The following is an 18,761-nucleotide window of genomic DNA, read 5'->3' on the forward strand; positions in this document are numbered from 1 at the left end:
TTCATTTTCATGGGTAAACACCTCCTCTGAAAAGTGAAGTGAAAGTGAAAGTCTCTCAGTTGTGTCTGACTCTTTGCGACCCCATGGACTATAGTCTGCCAGGCTCCTCTGTCCATGGGGTTCTCCAGGCAAGAATGCTTGAGTGCGTGCTATTCCCTTCTCCAGTGGGTCTTCAAACACCTTCTCTAGGTTATCATAATTTTAAAATTCTCGGTGATTAAAATTAAAAAAAACCAAATTCAGTATTTTCATTTAGATATTTTAAATGAAGATATTGCTATCACGATGCTCCCTTTAAAATCTCCATCAATTTAGAACAAAATTTAAAGAAATGTTAGTACTTTGGCAAAATTAGGTTGATCAAGGCATAATTAAATAAATCACATACGTATTAGCAGTGGCAAGTAATCTTAATCAAATCAGCAAATAACCTAAACCTACCAAGTGAAATACACAATATCAACAACTGTGGGATACACATAAGTACAGGTGTTTGCATCATGAAAGACTCTAGAGTCTAGATGGGAACAATGTATTCATGTGACTCAATCAGAGACATCAAAATAGAGGTGAAATCCTAAGTTGTGTGGTATACACTAGCAGTGATTTGGGAGATCAGAGAGGGTGGATGATGAACAGTAATTATCGGTGATGCAACTGTAGGTTCCAGAATTAAATCGTTGCAGAGGAGGAAATACTCCAGCCTGTCTCCCCAAAGCAAAGGGAATTTACTGATCCATTTGGTCAGAATCTATACCTGGGTCAAGAAGATCCCCAGGAGGATGGGATCTTTCTCTTCCTCAAGAATACTGGAGTGGGTTTCTGTGCCAGGAGGAGGGCATGGCAACAAACTCTAGTATTCTTGCCTGGAGAATCCTCTTGGACAGAGGAGCTTGGCAGGCCACAGTCCACAGGGTTGCAAAGAATCAGACATGACTGAAGTGACTTAGCATACAGGCACAATCTCAGTTGTATGGCCCTTTGGGCTACTGGTTACTACATGACAAAAAGGAAAAAAACAACATGTATTTCACTCTCTCTTTGTTTATGCATTTGAATGGATAAGACATGGGGCTGCTATGAGATGTGGGTCATATCTCATTATGTGGGCCCTGCAGGGATAATTGAGCATTCTTGGATTTGGATTTGTGAGATGACATAATGGACTGTGTTTTTTTCTCAAGGCTAAGCTGGTATTTATCACAGACACTCAAAGATATATATGACTTAGATAACTTATTTGGATTTCTGGTTTGCCCCCTTCTTTGGCTTTTGTCTTCCTTTGTTTCCTTATTTTAAAGAAAAATGTGGTGTAGAATCTGAGTCCTTTGCCATGATGCCATTTATATGTCACCCAGAGATTCAGTACTTAAATCTAGAAATAACGTAATGTTTTTAATGAGGAGTTGGAACAAACTGTGGATTTTTAAAAAATATTTATTTGGCTGCACTGGGTCTTAGTTACAGCATCGGTTCGGTTCAGTCACTCAGTTGTGTTCGACTCTTTGCAACCCCATGGACTGCAGCATGCCAGGCTTCCCAGTCCATGATCAACTCCCAGAGTTTACTCAAACTCATGTCCATTGAGTAGATGATACCATCCAACCATCTCATCCTGTACCATCCCCTTCTCCTCCTGCCTTCAATCTTTCCAAGCATCAGGGTGTTTTTTAGTGAGCCAGTTCTTTGCATCAGGTGGCCAAAGTATTGGAGCTTCAGCATCAGTCCTTCCAATGAATATTCAGGACTGATTTCCTTTAGGATTGACTGGTTGGATCTCCTTGCAGTCCAAGGGACTCTCAAGAGTCTTCTCCAACACCACAGTTCAAAAATATCAATTCTTCAGCGCTCGGCTTTCTTTATATTCCAACTCTCACATCCATACATGACTACTGGAAATACCATAGCTTTGAATACATGGACCTTTGTTGGCAAAGTAATGTCTGTTTTTTAATATGCTGTCTAGGTTGGTCATAGCTTTTCTTCCAAAGAGCAAGCATCTTTCAATTTCATGGCCGCAGTCACCATCTGCAGTGATTTTGGAGCCCCCCAAAATAAAGTCTCTCACTGTTTCCACTGTTTTCCCATCTATTTGCCATGAAATGATGGGACCAGATGCCATGATCTTAGTTTTCTGAATGTTGAGTTTTAAGCCAATGTTTTCACTCTCCTCTTTCACTTTCATCAAGAGGTTCTTTAATTCTTTTTTGCTTTCTGCCATAAGTGTGGTGTCATCTGCATATCTGATGTATTGATATTTCTCCTAGCAATCTTGATTCCAGCTTGTGCTTCATCCAGCCCAGCATTTTTCATGATGTACTCTGCATATAAGTTAAATAAGCAGGGTGACAATATACAGCCTTAATGTACTCCTTTCCCAATTTGGAACCAGTGTGTTGTTCCATGTCCAGTTCTAATTTTTGCTTCTTGACCTGCATACAGATTCCTCAGGAAGCAGGTCAGGTGGTATGACATACCCATCTCTTCAACAATTTTCCACAGTTTGTTGTGATCCACACAGTCATAGGCTTTGGCTAGTCAATATGTTGCATCATATGTTATCCTTAATTGTGGCATGCAAACTCTTAGTTGAGGTATGTGAGATCTAGCTCCCTGGGCAAGGCCGCTTTGGGAGAATGGAATTTTAACCACTGAACCACCAGGGAAATCCCCTGTAGATGTTTTAAACTATGGAAAATATAGTTCCATGTTTACTGTTACTACTGGAACAGAGTTACAAGACTAAATAAGGGAGAAAATAAGCAGAGGTTTAAAAAAATAAACTTATGGAATATCTTAATTCTTAGACATTGGTAGCACAATTAAGAGTCCTTGCCTTTAATTTCTATAATTGATTTTATTATTTCTTATAGAGAAGATGGGGGCAGGTAGGAGCTCAGGAGAGGGGCTGTTTATCGAATCTCATCTAACGTTTTCTTTTCATTTTGATTTCCTTCTAATTGAGAAGGTCATGCTCTACCTTTACCAGTGAATAAATGGTTCAGACAGAATAGCAGGGGTATCATTGTCTCTAGCTAGCAGTTAAAATTTAAGAGGGAAAAAAAGAATTGGCAAATGTTTTTCACTTCCTGTTTCAACTTCATTTCATTGTTAATGGCTGTCCAGAGGACTCCATCAGAAGGTTAAGCAGGGGCTCATGGGAAAGAGCACCGAAACTGATTTGTGATGTCTGCCAGTAAGCTCAGTGTGAAAAAGCATTGAGATTGATTAGTGATGTCTGTCACTGGTGAAAGAGTGGTGCACTTTGACTGCTTTTGTCACCTCATCTGAGCCCTCCAACCCGGATGACAGCTTTTCTCTAGAGTCCCAGGAATCATCTCCCTTTGGAGAACAGCCTTTCAAGAAGCATGCAAAGGGTAAGGATCATTTATTTTCTGACAGCACTGCAAGCTTTAAATGCTGGTGGAATTTGAGGGGCACCTTGGAGGAAAGCACATCCCAGTGTTAGGCAGGTGTGACATTAGTTTCATGTCTTGTGCTCCCTTTCACCGCTGGAGATATTTTTACTTCTCTCTCATGTGCCACAAGAGCAACAACGGTATTTGGTTCAAACAGAACCTTTTTATTCAAAGGCCTCACACTGTAATGGGTAAAAACTTGGAAAATGCCTGTGGGAAATTAGCAGTGCAAGTAGCCTACTCACTTTCAGCCTATTAAAATCATCCTGAACCTTATAAACTGAAGGATGTTTTGCTCCCAGGGGTCTTCCTCTTTGTTGCTTCAGTTTTTAGAAGTAGTCTAAGAAAAGTCAACACAGAACCTGGAAAGATTCCAGAAAAGTTTCATCCAACAGATAAAATTCAGTTACCTTCTTTTATTATTTTGTTTCCTTCCAAAGCCCATGGATCATACCTCACTGTTCTTTGTGCAAAACAGTTGAGAATTACCAGTAATTGGAACTATTTACATTCAATGCCATCGTGACAGAAGCAGCTTTATTATATTACAAGGGAATGATTAATATGTGACAGAGATTAAAGATTGCATCACAGTGGGTAGGCCTCTTGTCTGATCTGTCATTTTGCTGATTACAAAGGCATGCAAATTATATAAAGAGAAAAGCAATTTTCTTTTATGCTAATTTTAGTTCAGCCCACCTGCACATTAACTCATTTTCAATTAACTGGTGGAAGGTTGCTTATAATGGGTTCACTAAGGTAGATTTCTACCCCCCTGACATCAAATATAGTTGTATCATATCCTTATTTCAACCTTAGTTTTAGTTCCTTCCTTTTTTTTTTTATACCTGTTCATTTTTAACTGCTGAAAGGAGAAAATTCAACCAGCTTACATGCACTATAGAGATTTAAAGGGTGTTGTGACATGATATGGATAAGGTAGAAGGCTTGTCTTCCCTGAGAAACTTACGTGAGTGAAAGCAACCTTCTTGGCTGCTTGACTGTCGTAGTATTTCTGTTTCCTAGGCTTATGTCTATTTGCAGAGAATTTTGAATCTCTAATGTTGTGAATTGCACATAATATCAGTACCCTCTTTTGCCTCTATCATAGGCCAGATCTAGATGCAGTAAAGATAAATAGTTTTAAATTTATTCACACTGGATTAAGACTGGAAAATCACATCCAATGTCAACTTCAAGCAATTGGTGGGTGGTTTCTATGTGACTAAGTTCTATATGACCAAGTCAAGATTCAATGGAAGACTAGGATCAATTAATGATGTCTGCTGTGGGCAAGTAGAAAGCAATGGTGACTTGTGGTTGGGGTTACCATCCTGGCATTAGCAGTCTTCTGATAGGTCACAAACCTCTGAGGGCAAAAACTATCTGTAATTCCTTGTCATAGACTCATTTCCCAGCACACAGTCGCTCCCCCATCAGACCACTAAAGACACTGGGCCTGGAGTCAGGTAGTGGCTGGCTGTCACCTGCATCTCAGTGAGGGGCAAGATATCGACCTACCTGTAGTTCAGTTTCCTCTGCTATTGAGTGGCTGTAACATGAGTTTTTAATTCATAGGATTATAATGAGTGTTGAAGGAAATAATGAAACAAGGATGCATATACAGTTAGTGTGGCGCCTGGGACATAGGAAGTGCTCAAGTAATGGGTGCTTGAAATTATACAGGAAAGAAAAATGTTGCAGCATCTCTAGTTCAGTGTTCATTTTTTATCTGAAGCAAGGAAACTGAAGGAAAGATCAAAAGCAGTCATGCTGTTTATAATTCGGAAGTTTATAATTCAAAACTCATCAACCATTAAGATTTGGGTCTGAACCTTATTATTCCAGGTTTTAGTAAATATGAGGAAATTTCAGAGTTGTGAGTGAGCAATAAAGGGATGGGACAAAAGAGCTCTAAATAAATGTTGGCTTCTGTGGGAAAGGTGTTTTCTGTGATCATGCCTGTCTTTTATCCACAGGCATATTCACAAATATGATATCAGTGTGAAACAATTATTTGTGTTTCCTTCTTTGACAGTCTTAAGACAGGACAATCATGCAGGATAGGGTTAACTAGAGTTTTGAGACGTGTCAATACTGCCAACCCTCCTAACTTCCTGACTCCCTTTCACGCATAGAACACTGCCTCGTGCCACTCCCTGAACTTGGATTTTATAGGTGTCATCTTGATCCTCTACGTAGACCTGTGAAGTGAGCATTACCAGCCTCCTTCTACAGACAGGGGAACCAAAGCCCAGGATGAGAAGCCATTCCCCTTATTCGAGGCTCTATTATTGCCAAGTTCCAAATGGCTGCTGATTCTGCCGTAGACATCCCAAACCAATCAGCTGGTTTTGAGAATACAGAGCAGACACAGATCACCTGGCCATGCTGGCCTCCACTTCCAAGACAGACAGCTATTCACCTGTTAAAGTTTTCTGTGTGTTATCATCATCATCATCGTCATCATTATCATTATCATCTAGAGATAGGGATTCAGTGAGTCAGGTGACACCTTAAATCAAGCTTTGGACATTTTCAGGCAGAACAGTTTTCATAAGCTTGGTTCTGTGGTTCAGTGTTGGTCTTGGGTCAGTGTTTTGCAAACCGTCATGAAGATGAGGATCACCTGGGCATCGTACTAACTGGCATCAGTTCCTAGGAGGCGGAGCCTAGGATCTGTGCGGTGTAGGAAGCTCGGGAGAGTGTTGGTCCTGGTGAGCGAGCATTGTACCATGAACGTCAGGGGCTTAAGCGAGGTTTCCTCTGAATGCTTCCCACTGGAAACTTGTGTCAGGACATGCAGACGTGAAGCGAGTCTGTGCCACTGAGTTTGAAAAGCAACCCAGGGATCAGCCTGTTTAACAACCATCCAGGTGATCTGACTCAAACTTGGCTGTGGACAGAGCAGCTGCTGCCTCACTCACACCACCATTAGAATCACCTGGTGACTAATATCCTCAGCCTGTGACGACCCTTCTTCTAGAGGTTCAGATCGTGAAGAACATTCAATTCGGTGGCTTGGGGAGGGAACGCGTCTTGTCTGGAACCACAGTGGAGAAGGGTTTTGAGCATATGTGGAGACTTATGGAGAAGAGATGGGGAGAAGAAACAGTGAATGAGTGAAAGGATGGAAGAGAAACCGGAGCACCAGCACCAGGAGGGACCCGTGGTCTGCCCAGTCCACTGGGCCTGCTGTAGACAGCTTGGTCCCCTGGGAGAGGGGGGCAGTGACCTCTCCACTGTGTGTCCTGGATTCAGGAAGAGGCCCTTCTCGTGTTCAGACAGGTGAGGTGTAAGCTCCAGTGGGACGGTGGTGTGGACTCCTAACTGGCTGGCGAACTTCACTAAGGGCTCACAGACTTCTAGAGTCTCTAGGGTTTGCCACACTGGGACCCCCTGCCTTGGGTTCCTGTTGGCCACAAACTAATTGGCAATATGCACAAACATAATTGGAAATTGTGTTATGAAAACAGGACTGTCAAAACAATCCCCTGCACTTGTGTGTAAACCTTTTTTAGTCACTTATTTTCTTTTTCCCAGATTTTACACACTTGCGATGTGTTTTTCTAACCTTGTAAGACATTTCAGGGAAGAGTTAGACTTACTAAGTGCAGTTTAAAGTTTCAGTAGATTAAAAAAATAGTGGAAGAGAGATTTGTGTGGACAGATTTAAAGGATAATGGTTTAAAATAACAGCATGAAAATTAATTAGATGAGAGAGAGCAAAAACACTTCATCTTTTCTGCTAAGCCCGAGTCAGTTACTGGTTTGCGTGGAGAACTGTGTGGGAAGGATTCTGAGCTGACATCTGGACTTAGAGGAAAAAGTGCTGTGATTGTTTTGTGACATCTGTCCTGGGGTTCTGAAGCCTGGTGACATGTCTGCTGTGTCTAATGCACTGCATTTAGCATCCAGCGTCGCATTAACAGGTAACACGCACTAACCTATTTGTGCATTGGGAGGGCAGCAGGTAGAATGAAGATGCAACACTGTTCTGAGGAACATCTAGTCCTCTGCTGCCTCAGTTTTACAGCCCGTGAGTGTAAGGCAGGGTGGGAAGACTTACTTCTGGAGGCATCCTGATAGTGAATCTTTTAGGCAGATGGGGCCAATGGTCCCTATTGCAGCAACTTAACTCACTTTGTAGAAGGAAAAGTTTTCATAGGCAATGTAATATAGACAGTGATGGTCAAATAACAACTGATGTCCAAAAATTCATGGTGGCCCAGGTATGACTCATGGGCCATAGTCTGCTGACGCCTGCTACAAAGAGTTCTTAGGAAATTGCTATAGTATGGACCATTTAGCTGGGATTAGGGGAATAAGGCACAGTTGATTAAGGAGGTTTTAGATGCCAGGGGAGCCTCCTCAGTCTCGCCCATCTTGCCTACAGTCCATGGTGCATGTGGCCCAAGACTTATATTTCATTATGAGAACTGCTGTGTAGTTTCTGGATCAGGTAAATTGTAAAAAGGCAGCAATAGTCAAGAGTGTTCTGGCCTTTGGCTGTACTGATGGAGTTTCTGCAGCAGATAACGTCAGCGGTATCTGATGGGCACAGAGTGAAAACAGCAAATGGTTTAGCTGACTGTTATCTCATGCACTGTTAAAATATTCAGCTTGTCAGTCAACTTCACTTTTGAGATTGCCTTATTATGGATTTTTTTTTCTCTCCATAGCATTCTTACTTGAGTCTGAATATTTGCAAATACCCAAAACAAAATGGAATTCCTATTAATTTTTTATTCTTTTTGGCTTTATTTCCTAAGGCAGTTTAGAACTGCTGGGCTTTCAAGTGTTTTGGGGCTGTTGGAAGGTGGCGGTGTGATGACTGTGGTGGCTATTTTTATTGCTTTTAAGTTCTTGAAACTGACATTAAATGAAGAATGTTTAAATATTATAATAGTGCATACTAAGAATTGTTTCAGATGTGTTTTCTAATCACAGTCTGAGTGAAGATGCACTAGAGTCTGTCAGTGTGCCTCAGTATGCCTGGGGATTTGGTGAGGAGGGGCCAGTCTGACCCACTTTGTAATTAATACCCTAAATAAACCCCGGTGTTATGTTTAGGGCCCGGTTCTAGTGAGGTGATGTTATGGAGTTGAAGAACTAGAACAAAGAACAGGATTCTTTAGACACTTTTCCAGAGGAAGAAGGGATGCTCAAGGTCAAGGTCACGCTTCTTGGCTAGTCTTATCCTTCCTTCTCCATAGCACCCAAGGTATGCCTGCAACATGCAGATATTATTGAAAGCTCTAATATGTTGTCTTCTGGAAACCACAGCACCTCAGTATCTGGAAGAAGGCAGTTGTCAGTTAATATCCATGCCCTTCATTCTCCTTATTTTCTTGCCATTTATTCTCCTGCCTCCTCTCTCCCTGAAGGAAATGGCAACCCACTCCAGTATTCTTGCCTGGGAAATCCTAAGGACAGAGAAGCCTGGCAGGTTACAGTCCATGCGTCGCAAAGAGTCAGACATGACTTAGTGACTAGAAAACAGCAACTCCTCTCTCCCGACACCCCCACAGGCTCACCTTCCGGTGGTCCTCCCTACTGCGTTTGTCTACTGAGCTAGCTTACCCCAAGGACGATTCAGTTCTCGGCACAGATCAACCCCCGTAATTCCCATTCTTCTCCTTCTCTTTCACCTTCAACTCCATCCATGAGATTCTAGAGCCTTTGTATTCTTAAATTTGACCTTTTCCTATATTCTTAATTTCATGAAATCTAATGTTAATCAAAAATATTTCGTTCTTGGGCAATCTAGAGACCTTAAAATGTTTAAATCCTACTCACTTTTGCTTGGCTTATGAACTTCTGTTGTTCAGTATTTGCATTTTACCTTATCTTTTTAACTCCAAAGGAATTTTTACTAATTTACAGAGTCAAAGCTTGTTTGAATTCACCCACGTGTTCACTGACTTCCCTTGCTCACCATTCATTATTTGCATTTCAGATATTTCTGGTTTATTTGTTCCTCCCCAAGTATGTATTTTAGAAATTCCTTTAAGGAAGGTATGTTGTGGTGAACTCTATGTTTTGGTTTATCTGAAAATAATGTGTATTTTTCTTGAGAGATATTTTTGCTGGAGATGCGGTTCTGGTTGCAAGCTATTTTCTCTCATACCTTTGAACAAGCTGTTCTACTGTATTCTGACTTGCATTCTTCTAAAAAAGTCTTCTGTCAGTATAATTATTAATGCTTTATATGTTATCTGTTTTTTTAAGCAAAAGTGAGTAGGACTTAAAACATTCTAAGGTCTCTGCTTCTATTAGTACCTTTTTTTCTTCAGTATTCCGTAGTTTTACTACAAAATGTCTAGCTGTGAGTTTGTGACTGATTTTCTCAGATGCCTTGTCCTCTAATCTGCAGATCCATGCTTAATTGTGAAAAATTTTCAGCCGTTGTCAATCTATCATGGGGAATGGCCCATATGCAATTGGATAATGTTCTTCAGAATGTGTGATATTCTGTGATATATGTCAGTCGGGTGAAGTTGGTTACAGTTCTGGTCAATTCGTTTTCTCTCTCTCATTACTTACAAAGCTTTATAGAAAGAATACATCTGAGTATCATTCTATTGGTGATGACAAGTGAGCAGTACTCATAAAGCATAACTGTTCTTGAGAAGCTAATAATTATCAAAGATGATTATAATTGTATAATATTGAGAAGCATAGAACAAAATATGATTACTGGAGGACAATTGCTCTACAATATTGTGTTGGTCTCTGCCACATATCAACACGAATCAGCCACAGGTAGATATATGTCCCCTCCCTCCTGAAGCCCCTTCCACCTCCTCCCTATTCCACTGCTCTAGGTTGTCACTGGGTTGAACTCCCCTGTTTCACATGACGAATTCTCACTTGCTCTCTATTTTACATGCTGTATTTATTTCCTTGCTATGCTCTCAATTCTGTTCAGTTCTTTTTATGTGTGTTTTAGGTTATTTTAATTTTTGATTTCATATTGGAGTAGAGTTGATTCACAGAGTTGTGTTAGTTTCAGCTGTACAGCAAAATGATTTAGTTATACATGGTCATATGTAATTTTTCACATTCTTTTCCCAAATAGGTGATTATAGAGTTTTGAGTATAATACTGAGAAAGGCAAATATAACATGATATCACTTAGATTGATATGTGGAATCTGAAAAAATGATACAGGTGAAGTTGTTCAATTCTGTATTACCACTGCTTTTTCTGTTTTGTCTGTCATTCACTGAGAGAAGTGTTAACCACCAGCTGTAATTGTATACTTTTCTCCTTTTAATTCTGTCAGTTTTTGATGTATTTTGAAATTCTGTAATGTGCATACACATTTATTCATGTCCTTTTTATGTACTGGTGCTTTTTATCATTATGAAATATCTTTTTATCCAGAAATCTTCCTTAATCCAATGACTAATATATCTCCCTCTCATATAGGTAATCCAGTTGTCTCGTCTTTAGTGCTTGCATGCTTAATCTTTTTCCATCTGTTTACTTTTAACCTCTTTGTATCTTTATACTTCAGCTACCTTTCTGGTAGACAGCACTTGTTGTAGTTGTGATTTAATACTAATTGAGACAATTTGTCTACTACTGACTTGGTTGGCCCAAAATGTATAACCAGCCTGATATTATCTCCTTATGTTGGAGATAAGAAAAAGTGTCTCACTTGGAGAAAAAAGTGACCTGGTCAAGATCATATACATAGTAGCTGTAGATATGAGCATAGAATTTAGGTACCCAATACTTAAGGCAACACTTATCTTATTGATAAGCAGACCTTGTTTCATCATTTGTACTGAAATTAGGGATTCCTCAGATATCCTACTTTTGGTTTTATTTCCAAGGATTATTTTCAAGTAAAGGCCAGTAGGATAAGACCCATTGTTCTAGATTAGTTGAAAACCTTTGGCTTTGGGTGCTTTTGTGGCTTACTCACAATGTCCAGTTTTTCTTGCCAAGAAACCCCTCTTACCACTTCAAAGATTTTAGATAACTCCAAAACCTTTGAGATTGAAACTAGGCAGTTCCAAAGCCAAATGTTCTTCTAAAGAAAGGGAGAAAAGTCAGCTCATGTGCACACTCGGTCTTTGACCCCTTTTGATGTTTCCTCTTTGAGAATGCAGATATTCCTGCATTTCAACCTCTCAGTACACATGGGGCTACAGCAATTTCCCATGAAGCCTCCATCTCTCATCACATTTATTTAAAACAGTAAAACACTTTACAAATTCTTCCCAAATATGAAGGGTCTGCTCTTTGGCTTGTTAGAAAAACAGGGATGGAAATTAAAAAAAAAAAAAAAAATTCCTGAAATGGCATTAGAATTAATGAAGTATTCAGAATCAAGGAAGTTCAGTTAATATTTTACTTAAATCTGCATTACTATAACTGAGTTACAAATGAATATCATCCTTTATGCATATATTTAGGTTTCAGTTGATGTACCATAAAGTCTTAGAAAAAACTCAATCATAGAATGAAAGACACCTGATTTTTTATTTTCTTCCTTAACTACTAATGGTTATTTGATCTCAGGCAAGAAACTTAGCCTCTCTGGGTCTCAGTGCCCATATTTGTTAAACATAGTGTTTGGAATTTTCAACCTCTGAGATTTCTTCTTTTAGCTCTATTTCAAGACTATTGAAACAAGACCAGTGCTACTTTGTTTTTGTATAATAATTTCTGTACAACATATAGAAAAAAGTACATTTTGTCCCAAGCTGAAATTATGATCCCTTGAATTTCCTCTAATTTTTTTTTTCTTTCTGTGTAGCAGGTTTTTCTCTCCTAAATTCAATGCATTGCTTTCATGATTTTATACTACTGCTCAACTCTCTTTACTTGGTGGATTTTTGTTTTCTGTGATGTTATGTACATATTAATCTGAATCATGTTCAGAAAAAAATATTTGCTACTAATTTTCTTGGTCCTGTCATTGACTTTTCCTAATCAAGTTGACAAGTTAGGCAATTATCTGTGCATCACATAGGGTAGAGAGTGGTGAGTGACACAGATAAAGTCTGTTGATGGAACATTGCCCAATGATATGGGATGTGCTGAGGGGAAAAAAAATCTATCTATCTATCTATATATCATGTACTTTGAAATAATGACCTCACTTGTTATTTTGAAGGCAAACTTTGGTTTGAAACGTCACTGCTACAAATTAGTTTGAAATCCAAGCCATAGAAAACTGGTTAACCTTGCTGTGCTATTGTTTCTCTATGCAAATGGAAATAACAAATCTGATTTTGTGTGGTTTTCTTGTTCTGTTCAGTTGCTCAGTTGTGTCTGACTCTTTGTGACCCCATGGACTGCAGCATGCAAGGCTTCCCTGTACTTCACCATCTCTCAGAGCTTTATCAGACTCATGTCCATTGAGGACGTGATGCCATGTCATCCTCTGTCGTCCCCTTCTCCTCCTGCCCTCAATCTTTCCCAGCATCAGGGTCTTTCCTAACGAGTCAGCTCTTTGTATCAGGTGGCCAAAGTATTGGAGCTTCAGCTCCAGCACCAGTCCTTCCAATGAGTAGTCAGCATTGATTTCCTTTAGGATTGACTGGTTTGATCTCCTTGCAGTCCACGGGACTCTCAAGAGTCTTCTCCACACCACAGTTCCAAAGCATCAATCCTCTGGAGCTCAGCCTTTTTTATGGTTCAACTCTCACATACATGACTACTGGAAAAACCATAGCCTTGACTAGATGAACCTTTGTTGGCAAAGTGATGTCTCTGATTTTTAATATGCTGTCTAGGTTGATCATAGCTTTTCTTCCAAGGAGCAAGTGTCTTCTAATTTCATGGCTGTAGTCACCATCTGCAATGATTTTGGAGACCCCCAAAATAAAGTCTGTCACTGTTTCCATTGTTTCTCCATCTATTTGCCTTAAGTGATGGGAGTGGATGCCATGGTCTTAGTTTTCTAAATGTTGAGTTTTAAGCCAACTTTTTAACTCTTTCAGTCTTTCCCATTCTGTTGTTTTCCTCTATTTGTTTGCATTGATCACTTAGGAACACTTTCTTATTTCTCCTTGCTATTCTTTGGAATTCTACATTCAGATGGGTTTATTTTTCCTTTTTCTCCTTTGCCTTTAGCTTATTTTCTAAGCTATTTATTAGACCTCCTCAGACAACCATTATGCCTTTTTGCATTTCTTTTTCTTCGGGATGGTTTTGATCACAACCTCCTGTACAATGTTATGTGCCCAGAGTTCTTCAGGCACTCTATCAGATCTAATCCCTTGAATCTATTTGTCATTTCCAGTGTATAATCATAAGGGATTTGATTTAGGTCATACCTGGATGGTCTAGTGGTTTTCCCTACTTTCTTCAATTTACATCTGAATTTAGCAATAAGAAGCTCATGATCTGTGCCACTGTCAGCTCCTAGTCTTGTTTTTGCTGACTGTATAGAGCTTCTCATACTCGGCTACAAAGAATGTAATCAATCTGATTTCAGTATTGACCATCTGGTGATGTACATGTGTAGAGTCATCTCTTGTGTTGTTGAAAGAGAGTGATTGCTATGGCCAGTGTGTTTTCTTGGCAAAACTCTGTTAGCCTTTGCCCTGCTTCATTTTGTACTCCAAGACCAAACTTGTCTGTTACTCCAGGTATCTCTTGACCTCCTACTTTTGCATTCCAATCCCCTATGATGAAAATGACGTCTTTTTTCAATGTGAATTCTAGAAGGTCTTGTAGGGCTTCATAGAGCCGTTCAACTTCAGCTTCTTTGGCATTAGTGGTTGGGGCATAGACACTGATACTGACCGTTTGCCTTGGAAATGAACAGAGCTCATTCATTTTTGAGATTGGACCCAAGAACTGAATGTTGACATGTACTACATTCTTTGGTGTTGCCCCTTTTATTCTTGAACACACAGCTTTCCTAGAAGGTTCAATCTGGTGCTTTGTGCTTTGCCTGTCAAATTGTTCTCTGCAACTTCCAATTCCTGAGGTCTTGACCAACATGTCCAACCTCTCACTTGATGTTGTGTACTTGAAAGCTGAACAGGTACGTCAGATCTCACATGGATAAAATAAAAATCTTGGTCCCCAAAACCTGTTTCTCTGTGGAGGTATTTCAGAGAATCTAGCTTCTCCAATTAACATATTTAACATACTTCCTTCCCTTCGCCATTCACATGTAGTGAAGTGAAGTCGCTCAGTCGTGTCCGACTCTGCAACCCTGTGGACTGTAGCCTACCAGGCTTCTCCGTCCATGGGATTCTCCAGGCAAGAATACTGGAGTGGGTTACCATTTCCTTCTCCAGGGGATCTTCCCCACCCAGGGATTGAACCCGGGTCTCCGGCATTGGAGGCAGACGCTTTAACCTCTGAGCCACCAAGGAAGCCCACATGTAAGTCATGAGCAACTCTTGTTTTGCTGTAATCTAATCTGAAGCTTTCTCTTCCTTTGTATCTAGGCTCTAGTCCCTTATCTGGACAAAATTAGCATTATCTGTAACTTAGACTTCTCTGTGACCTGCCATTTTTTCTCCACTTCTTCTATTCTTGTCCTCTTAGCAATCCACTCTTCTTATTCTGTTTATCAATCCACTCTTCTTATTCTGTTTATCAATCCACTCTTCTTATTCTGTTTATCAGAGAGATAGCTGAAGAATGAAAACCTTATCCTATCACTTCAGTGCTTAGAACTCTTCAGTTACCTCCTATTGCACTGAGGATAACTAAGTTTCTTATTCTAGCACACAAGACCCTACTTGATAAGATTTCTGCTGTCTGTTACCTGAAATAAATGCTTTCTCTCCTTTCTGCACTATAATACTCTGGCTGTACTGTGGGCTTTCCCTTTGCTCTTTTTCCCTTTTTCAGTAAGCCATGCTTTTTAAGGTATCAGAGCATTTGTACTGCCATCTCCAGGATCTTTACAGAGCTGTCTTCTTGTATAAGACTACTCCAGAAAACTCTGGACACTGAAAGAATCCATCTGAAACTGATAAAATGGTTATCCAAAGGAGTGGCTGGAGAATAAAAGGGCCTAAATGTAACTGCTCTGAATTTATTTTTAAATGTTTTTACTTGGAAACATGTAAACACAAAGTTTTGTCAGTGGCAAATGTCATTCCTAAAATTGCAAACAAGCAGAAGCCACTCGCAATGAACATTTGGAAAATGAGGAGGAAAGCAATTGTAAGAACTCCCACTTTTGGACATTATGGAATAAGGAGGAGCAGATTCATCCTGCACTTTAAATAAAAAGGAAACGGATAAAACATATGAAATACAGTTTTTAGTCATTGTACAACTCACAGTATAGGACTGATCCCTCAAGAGAGAAGGCTGAGGTGAGGCCAACTGCCTACTGGAAGTTTCCAGGCAAAAGCAGAGGAGATAAAACCCAAGGAGGCCCAGGGTGCAGGAATTTTTGGGGGCATCCCATTCAGTCTTTGACTGAGTCCTGGTCTTTGTGTGCTGAGAGGAAATGACCCAAGGCCAGGGGGCGAGCCGCTGGTGAGCGGGAGGCTAGGTGACTGACTCTCAGAGCTCCTTACAAGCTAAGAATATTTTCTATTCTAGTAACTAGTTTGGAAAGCTGTCTAACATATGGGGCCTTGATTTTTGAGTCCTCAGGAGGTTATAGCCTTTTAATAGGCTTAATCAGTGAGATAAAGCAGGCCTACACCAAGGCTTTCTGGGACCTGCCCTAATAAAACTTAAAAGCAAGCCATAAGCTGTTTCAAGGTAACTTGAGTGCTTGAAAGTAATTTACTACTATTTAAAGGAATAAAACTGAGTCCAGCAACTAATGACATGAAACATCCAATGCTAAGCATTCAATCAAAAATTACCAGGCATCCAAAGTAACAGGAAAGTATAACCCATAGCCATGAGAAAAACCACTTAATACAAACATAACCAGGAGTAATAGGGGTGAAAAAATACCTACCAGATGTTAAAATAGCTGCCAGAAAATAAGCTCCATATATTCAAGAAAGTCAGAAGAAAAAAAATGAAAATGATGAGAAAAATGGAAGAGATAAGTAGTTCATTAAGTTAAATACATAATCATCACATGACCTCATTATCCAAGAGAAATAAAAACTTCTGTTCACTTGAAAATCAGTACTCAAGTGTTTATAGTAGCTTCATTCCAATATCCAAAAACTGGAGACAACGCAAATATCCATCTACTGTTAAATGAATAGATAAGGTCCGGCCTATCTATACAGGACATACTATTCAAAAATAATACAGAATGGAATACAGACACATGCAACAACACGGACAGACCTCACATTGACTTCCAAAAGCCGTTTCCAAAGGCTGCATATTCTGTGATTTGATTTTGGGACAATCAAGAGCTATAGGGATGTAAAAAAAAATGGAGTTACCAGGAGCTGGGAGTAGGGGAGGGCTTGATCACAAAGAGGCATAGAGCAGTTTATTATGGTGATGGAACTGTTTGTATATTGATTTTGATGATGTTTCTAGGAATATGCATTGTCAAATCAAAATGAGATGCAAAAAGGTGAATTTTAAGTTATGTAAATTATATATCACTAACCTGATTTTAGAAAATACTAAAAGTATAAAATTTGGGGGAAAAAATGGGGAGCCACTGGAACCCCCACTCATTCCTGTTGAGAGTGCGTTAAGTTATATAGCCACTTCAGAGAAAAGGGAGTTTCTTATAAAACTTCACATAAATTTGCCTGGCAACCCAGTAATCTCACACCTGTATATTCACTCAATTAAAATAAAATCATAGACACACAAAAACTTATACATAAAGGACTTATCATCACTTTATACTATATAGCAAAATATAAACAAGTACACACACCAAAAAAGCAAGCAAAAACCCTAGAAAACCCCAGATGACCACTACCTGGTGAATAGATAAATTCTGATGTGTATATGTAATATGTGCACGTGTGTGCACACACACACACACACTGAAATGCCATTCATTAATAAAGATAGACCATATTGTGTAATTTTCATTACATAAATTTCCAAAAGAAGAAAGCCACCTAAAACCTTTGGAACTTGACAGCAAATCAGAGGACAAGGATAACAGTGGTATGCATGTTGCTTAAAAGAGCTAGCATATGAAAGTAACCCAAATGTCCATTGGTAGATGAATGGATAAGAAAGTTGTGGTACATATGCACAATGGGATATCACACAGCTATTAAAAAGAACACAATTGAGTCAGTTCTAATGAGGTGGATGAAACTGGAGCCTATTATACAGAGTGAAGTAAATTAGAAAGAAAAACACCAATACAGTATGTTAATGCATATATATTCTTGCCTAGAGAATCCCATGGACAGAGGAGCCTGGTGGGCTGCTGTCCATAGAGTCACACAGAGCTGGACACTACTGAAGCGACTTAGCATGTATGCATGCATTGGAGAATGAAATGGCAACCCACTCCCGTATTCTTGCCTGGAAAATCCCAGGGACAGAGGAGCCTAGTGGACTGCTCTCTATGGGGTTGCACAGAGTCAGACACAACTGAAAGGACTCAGCAGCCTGGAATTTAGAAAGATGGTAATGACAACCCTATATGTGAGACAGCAAATGAGACACAGATATGAAGAACAGATTTTTGGACTCTGTGGGAGAAGGTGAGGGTGGGATGATTTGAGAGAATAGCATTGAAAGATGTATATTACCATATGCGAAATAGATGACCAGTCCAAGTTCAATGCATGAAACAGGGCACTCTCAAAGCTGGTGCACTGGGACAACCCAGAGGGATGGATGGGGAGGGAAGTGGGAGGGGGTTCAGGACCAGGGGACACATGTACGCCCGTGGCTGATTCCTGTGAATGTATGCAAAAACCACCACAACATGGTGAAGTAATTAGCCTCCAATTAAAATAAATTAATTCATTTAAAAGAAAGTGGTATGCATGTTAAGGGATCATGTATAACCTTGGGATAATGGAATTATTCTGTGATTTAATTGTGATGATTTCTGAAGAATTTGAAGTTAAAATCCTGTCAAATGTATAGACTTCAAATGGTTTGTTTTATTGTTTTTTAATCGCCTCATTAATGTTGATTAGAAAATGGGAGCAATGACAGCTAACTATATAAAAGCCACACAGATTCAATGATTTCATGTAGATGACTTTTAAGTACATTAATTTGACTACACGTTATTGGGCTCCCCAGGTGGTACTAGTGGGAAAGAACCTGCCTGCCAGTGCAGGAGATGTAAGACGAGGCTTCAGTCCCTGGATCAGGAGGATCCCCTGGAGGAGGGCATGGCAACCCACTCCAGTATTCTTGCCTGGAGAATCCCATGGGCAGAGGAGCCTGTCCATAGGTCGGAAAGAGTTGGACACAGCTGAACTGACTGAGCAT

General features: G+C 39.8%; 1 protein-coding gene across 44 annotated transcripts in view; it reads left to right on the forward strand.

Moving 5' to 3' along the window:
* LOC147348186 (uncharacterized) overlaps positions 1-18,761 on the forward strand; it is a 732,824-nt gene that overhangs the window by 452,412 nt on the left and 261,651 nt on the right. For 2 of the 44 annotated variants that reach the window (XR_015151131.1, XR_015151138.1), the window contains exon 1: positions 5,166-6,707. The exons of 26 other annotated variants lie outside the window; for them this stretch is intronic. The gene's annotated coding sequence lies outside the window, so the exon portion shown is untranslated. Of the gene's footprint in view, positions 1-5,145; positions 6,708-18,761 lie in introns of those variants that run through there. 16 more of the 44 variants (XR_015151137.1, XR_015151135.1, XR_015151134.1 and 13 more) reach the window with 16 other exon arrangements.

Source organism: Bos grunniens, chromosome 22 (genome assembly GCF_055505025.1).
Source record: "Bos grunniens cultivar Pamir isolate PY7600 chromosome 22, Bosgru_T2T1.0, whole genome shotgun sequence".
In the NCBI taxonomy this organism is placed as follows: domain Eukaryota; kingdom Metazoa; phylum Chordata; class Mammalia; order Artiodactyla; family Bovidae; genus Bos; species Bos grunniens.